Here is a 7531-nt window from a genome sequence, read left to right as displayed (position 1 = left end):
CCAGGGGATCTCCACAACCCAGGGGACAAACCACGTCTCTTGCATCTCCTGACTTGCAGGTGGATTATTTACCAACGAGCACCACCTGGGAAGCCAAATCTTATGGTGAGGTAGGTCGTAACCTCCAATCCTAGAATCTGTGAATGTGCAGTTATTTGGAAATGGAATCTATGCTGATGTAATCAAATTAAGATGAGGTGATATTGGATTCATACAGGAAGTCAAAAGATACCTGGAGTAACAGAAAAGTTTAGCCTTGGAGTACAAAATAAAGCAGGGTAAAGGCTAACAGAGTTTTTGCCAAGAGAATGCACTGGTCAAAGCATACAAACCATTCCAACAACACATGAGACAACTCTACCAAAATTTAGAGAGAGCTAACACCTATCCTACTCAAACTCTTCCAGAAAATTGCAGAGGAAGGTAAACTTCCAAATCATTCTAATGAGGCCACCATCACCCTAATACCAAAACCTGACAAAGATGCCACAAAAAAGAAAACTACAGGCCAATATCACTGAATGAATACAGATGCAAAAATCCTTAACAAAATTTCTATGCAATCAGAACCAAAAACACATTAAAAAGATCATACACCATGACCAAGTGGGCTTTTCCCAGGGATGCAAGGATTCTTCAATATCCAAAATCAATCAATGTAATACACCACATTAACAAATTGAAAATAAAAACCATTATGATTATCTCAATAGATGCAGAGAAAGCTTTTGACAAAATTCAACATCCATTTATGATAAGAATCTCCAGAAAGCAGGAATAGAAGAACATACCTCAACATAATAAAAGCTATATATGCAAACCCACAGCAAACATTATCCTCAATGGTGAAAGTTGAAACATTTCCCCTAAAGTCAGGAACAAGACAAGGGTGCCCACTTTCACATTACTATTCAACATAGTTTTGGAAGTTTTGGCCACAGCAATCAGAGCAGAAAAAGAAATAAGGAATCCAAATTGGAAAAGAAGAAGTAAACTCTCACTATTTGCAGATGACATAAGCCTCTACATAGAAAATTACTAGAACTAATCAATGATTATAGTAAAGTTGCAGGATATAAAATCAACACACAGAAATCCATTGCATTCCTATACACTAATAATGAGAAAACAGAAATTAAGGAAACAATTCCATTCACATTGCAAACGGAAAGAATAAAATACTTAGGAATATATCTACCTAGAGAAACTAAGACCTATATATAGAAACTATAAAACGCTGGTGAAAGAATCAAAGAGGACACTAATAGATGGAGAATATACCATGTTCATGGATTGGAAGATCAATATAGTGAAAATGAGTTACTACCCAAAGCAATTTATAGATTCAATGCATCCCCATCAAGCTACCAATGGTATTCTTCACAGAGCTAGAACAAATAATTTCACAATTTGTATGGAAATACAAATAACCTCGAATAGCCAAAGCTATCTTGAGAAAGAAGAATGGAACTGGAGGAATCAACCTACCTGACTTCAGGCTCTATACAAAGCCACAGTTATCAAGACATATGGTACTGGCACAAAGACAGAAATATTGATCAATGGAACAAAATAGAAAGCCCAGAGATAAATCCACGCACATATGGACACCTTATCTTTGACAAAGGAGGCAAGAATATACAATGGATTAAAGACAATCTCTTTAACAAGTGGTGCTGGGAAAACTGGTCAACCACTTGTAAAAGAATGAAACTAGAACACTTTCTAACACCATACACAAAAATAAACTCAAAATGGATTAAAGATCTCAATGTAAGACCAGAAACTATAAAACTCCTAGAGGAGAACATAGGCAAAACACTCTCTGACATACATCACAGCAGGATCCTCTATGACCCACCTCCAGAATATTGGAAATAAAGCAAAATAAACAAATGGGACCTAATTAAACCTTAAAAGCTTCTGCACAACAAAGGAAACTATTAGCAAGTGAAAAGGCAGCCTTCAGAATGGGAGAAAATAATAGCAAATGAGCAACTGACAAACAACTAATCTCAAAAATATACAAGCAACTCCTACAGCTCAACTCCAGAAAAATAAATGACCCAATCAAAAATGGGCCAAAGAACTAATAGACATTTCTCCAAAGAAGACATACAGATGGCTAACAAACACATGAAAAGATGCTCAACATCACTCATTATCAGAGAAATGCAAATCAAAACCACTAGTGAGGTACCATTTCACGCCAGTCAGAATGGCTGTGATCCAAAAGTCTACAAGCAATAAATGCTGGAGAGGGTGTGGAGAAAAGGGAACCCTCTTTACACTGTTGGTGGGAATGCAAACTAGTACAGCCACTATGGAGAACAGTGTGGAGATTCCTTAAAAAACTGGAATAGAACTGCCTTATGATCCAGCAATCCCACTGCTGGGCATACACACTGAGGAAACCAGAGGGAAAGAGACACATGTACCCCAGTGTTCATCACAGCACTGTTTATAATAGCCAGGACATGGAAGCAACCTAGATGCCCATCAGCAGATGAATGGATAAGAAAGCTGTGGTACATATACACAATGGAGTATTACTCAGCCATTAAAAAGAATACATTTGAATCAGTTCTAATGGTTGGATGAAACTGGAACCTATTATACAGAGTGAAGTAAGCCAGAAGGAAAACACCAATACAGTATACTAACGCATATATATGGAATTTAGAAAGACGGTAACAATAACCCTGTGTACGAGACAGCAAAAGAGACACTGATGTATAGATCAGTCTTATGGACTCTGTGGGAGAGGGAGAGAGTAGGAGATTTGGGAGAATGGCATTGAAACATGTATAATATCATGTATGAAACAAGTCGCCAGTCCAGGTTCGATGCACGATACTGGATGCTTGGGGCTGGTGCACTGGGACGACCCAGAGGGAGGGTATGGGGAGGGAGGAGGAGGAGGGTTCAGGATGGGGAACACAGGATTACCTGTGGTGGATTCATTTCGATATTTGGCAAAACAAATACAGTATTGTAAAGTTTAAAAATAAAAATAAAATTTAAAAAAATCAGACTTTAATTGAAGAAAGTAGGGGAAAATATTAAGCCATTTAGGTATAACTTAAATCAAATCCCTTAGTGGCAAATAGATTCAAGGGATTAGATCTGATAGAGTGCCTGAAGACTATGGAAAGAGGTTCATGACATTGTATAGGAAGTAGTGACCAAAACCATCTGCAAGAAAAAGAAATGAGAAATGGCAAATGGTTGTCTGAGGAATCCTTAGAAATAGCTGAGCAAAGAAGAGGAGTGAAAGTCAGGGAGAAAAGGAGAGATTACTCATCTGGATGCAGAGTTCCAAAGAATAACAAGGAGAGAAAAGAAAGCCTTCCTCAGTGATCAATGCAAACAAATAGGGAAAATACAATAGATGGAAAAGACTAGAGATCTCTTCAAGAAAATTAGAGATACAAAGGGAACATTTCATGCAGAGATGGGCATAATAAAAAGACGGAAATGGTTATGAACCTAACAGAAGCAGAAGATATTAAGAAGATGTGGCAAAGAATACACAAGCAACTATACAAAAAAAGATATTAATGATACAGATAACTATGATGGTGTAGTCACTCACCTAGAGCCAGATATCATGGAGTCCCAAGTCAAATGGGCCTTAGGAAGCATCACTACAATCAAGCTAGTGGAGGTGATAGAATTCCGGCTGAGCTATTTAAAACCCTAGAAAGATGATGTCATTTAAGGTGCTGTACTCAATATGCCAGCAAATTTGAAAGCTCAGCCATGGCCACAGGACTGGAAAAGGTTAATTTTCATCTCAATCCCAAAGAAAGGCAGTGCTAAAGAATGTTCAAACTACCACACAATTGCACTCATTTCACATGCTAGGCAAGATACTGCTCAAAATCCTTCAAGCTAGGCTTCAATAGTATGTGAAACGAGAACTTTCAGATGTACAAGCTGGATTAGAAAAGGCAGAGGAACCAGAGATAAAATCGGTGACATCCATTGGATCACAGAAAAAGCAAGAGAATTTCAGAAAATATCTACTTCTGCTTCATTGCCTAGGCTAAAGCCTTTGACTATGTGGATCACAACAAACTGTGGAAAATTCTTAAAGAGATGGGAATAGCAGACCACCCTACCTGCCTCCTGCAAAACCTGTATACAGGTCAAAAAACAACAGTTAGAACCAGACATGGAATGGTGGACTGGTGCCAATTGGGGAAAAGAGTACGTCAAGACTGTATATTGTTACCCTGCTTATTTAACTTATATGCAGGGTACATCAATCTGAAATGCTGGCTGGATCAAGCACAAGCTGGAATCAAGTTTGTCAGGACAAATATTGATAACCTCAGATATGCAGATGACACCACCCTTATGGCATAAAGCAAAGAGGAACTAAAGAGCCTCTTGATTAAAGTGAATGAGGACAGTGAAAAAGTTGGCTTAAAACTCAACACTCAGAAAACTAAGATCGTGGCATCCGGTCCCATCACTTTATGGCAAATAGATGTGGAAATAATGGAAACAGTGACAACTTTATTTTCTTGAGCTCCAAAATCAACTGCAGGTGGTGACTGCAGTCATGAAATTAAAGACTCTTGCTCCTTGGAAGAAAAGCTGTGGCCAACCTAGACAGCATACTAAAAAGCAGAAACATTCCTTTCCAACAAATGTCCATCTAGTCAAAACTATTAGTTTTCCACTAGCCATGTATGAATGTGAGAATTGGACTATAAAGAAGGCTGAACACCAAATAATGGATGCTTTTGAATTGTGGTGTTGGGAGAAGACTCTTGAGAGTCCCTTGAACTGAAAGGAGATCAAACAAGTCCCATCCTAAAGGAAATCAATCCTGAATATTCACTGGAAGGACTGATGCTGAGGCTGAAGCTCCAATAACTTTGGCCACTTGATGCAAGGAGCTGACCCACTGGAAAAGACCCCTGATGCTGGGAAAGACTGAAGCAGGAGAAGGGGACAACAGATGAGATGGCTGGTTGGCATTCAGATTCAACATGAGGACATGAGGTTGAGCAAGGTCCAGAAGATGGTGAAGGACAGGAAAGCCCAGTGTGCTGCAACTCATGGGGTCGCAAAGAGTTGGACAGGACTGAGTGACTGAACAACAACAATACTGGGTTTGGGTTGGGTCCTAATCTGATGTCCAATGTCCCTAGGAGGAGAGGAAGATTTGAAGACACAGAAGAGACACAGGACAGAAAGCCAGGGAAAACTACGAATGGTCAGCAACCACTAAAAGCTAGAAGAAAGCATGGAAGGATTCTTTTCTAAAGCCTTCAGAGAGAACATGGCCCTGTTGACACCTTGATTTTGAACTTCTATCCTCCAGAAGTGTGAAAAAATAAAATTTTTCTTTTTTAAAGCATACCACCATCCATTTATTGGTAATTTTTTATAACAGCCCTCTGAAATGAATACACCTACTTAACTATTAGTTCTGTTTCTTTGATAGAACGCTGATTCATTCAACATTCTTCTGGTGAAAATGCATTTTTTGTCATGTAATTGTAGGATTTCTTTCTCAGGCTAACCCCATAACTTGGAGAAGGAAATGGCAACCCACTCCAGTACTCTCGTCTGGAAAATCCCATGGATGGAGGAGCCTGGTAGGCTACAGTCCATGGGGTCTCGAAGAGTCGGACACGACTGGGTGACTTCACTTTCACTTTTCACTCTCATGCATTGGAGAAGGGACTAGCAACATGCTCCAGTATTCTTGCCTGGAGAATCCCAGGGACAGAGGAGCCTGGTGGGCTGCTGTCTATGGGGTCACACAGGGTCAGACACGACTGAAGCAAATTAGCAGCAGCAGCAGCAACCCCGTAACTACTTTCCCACAAATAGACCAACTTCTGAGACATGTTTGGAGGAAAGAACAGTTATGGACACATAAACGTGGGAAACACTTGAAACCATGTAACTTTGGCTTCTTTTTGTATTTTAAGTCTACTCAAAGTCTTTAGTATGATAATATATGTCAAGTGTCTGTCTCTAAGAGGGATGTATAGAAAGCACTATGTTCCGAAATTGTATAATCTTGGAAATTCTGTTCAGTTACACATATTAATATCTCCCAGAAGCAATGCTTCTTGAAAAACGCTTTGAGAAATGCTGGGTTAGAATCAAATTATATTATTTTCTATGCCATTGCCTTTTTTAAGGACATGATCTATTGATGATCAGTATATAGAGAAGAGGGGCTTCCGTGGTGGCTCATATGGTAAAGAATCCACCTGCAATGTTGGAGACATGGATTCTATACCTGGGTTGGGAAGATCCCCTGTAGAAGAGAACAGCTACCCACTTGGGTATTCTGGCCTGGAGAATTCCATGGACAGAGGACCCTGGCAGGCTACAGTCCATGGGATCACAAAGAGTCAGACATGACTGAGCAACTTTCACTTCACTTCAGTTCACTTCACAGAGATAATACAAAGCTGAAAGTGGGGACAAGTTCACATACAGAATAGCAGAGCCAATTTAGTAGTACAATGCTTCTTAAAACTTGAAATCATTGAGAAGCTGACAAAATCTATAGCCATCTATATAAGTGGGGGTAGGTGAGAATGGTAAATATGCTCTGATAACAAACCTGAGTTCTCAGTGGCCTTACTCAACAAAGGCTCGTCAGTCACGTCACAGGGACATGTGGATCAGACTACTCTCCAGGCAGTGACTCAGGATCTGGACTATAAAGGATGAGATGGTTGGATGGCATCACTGATGTGATGGACATGAATTTCAGTAGCCTCTGGGAGTTGGTGATGGACAGTGAAACCTGGCATAATGCAGCCCATAGGTCACAAAGAGCTGGACACGACTGAGCAGTTGAACTGAACTGAACATTTTCTCAAGCTCCAAAATCAGGTATTTTATCTCATTCTTTTTCTTTGCCAACTTTATCCAATAAGTCAACAAATCTCATTGATTTTTCCATTGCAACCTTCCCTTTCCTCTCATTTCCAATGGCCTCAGATTCCTTTGATAATTTCCATACTGGTAAATTTTGCCTTTCCTTCTTTCTGTCAGCCCTATAACTTGGGCTCAAATCATTTTTTTATAAATTTTCACTTTCTTCCTATTCCTCCTTTGCTATAAATCTTTCAGTGGCACATAATAATAGGGGCAAATCTTCCCTGGTGGCTTAGATGGTAAAGAGTCTGCCTGCAGTGTGAAAGACCCTGGTTTGATCCTGGATCAGGAAGATCCCCTAGAGAAGGAAATGGCAACCCACTCCAGTATACTTGCTGGGAAAATCCCATGGACAGAGGAGCTTGGCAGCTACAGTCCATGAGGTTGCAGAGTCAAACATGACTGAGCAATTTCACTCACTCACACTCCTTATCCTGATATGAAACATCCTTCATAATCCCACCGTTAGGTCCCATATATCTCCTAAAAATAAACTCTAGATCTACTCAAACTCTGACACTTTCTATTTTCCTGGTATATTTATTTCCATATATTTCCATACTTGAGATTCATTCTTATCCTCTCCTCTACCTATATAGTTATTATAAGA

The sequence above is a fragment of the Bos taurus genome, chromosome X, assembly GCF_002263795.3.
Source record: "Bos taurus isolate L1 Dominette 01449 registration number 42190680 breed Hereford chromosome X, ARS-UCD2.0, whole genome shotgun sequence".
Lineage (NCBI taxonomy): Eukaryota > Metazoa > Chordata > Mammalia > Artiodactyla > Bovidae > Bos > Bos taurus.
The sequence above is the reverse complement of the archived record's forward strand: the minus strand, read 5'-3'. Positions refer to the sequence as shown.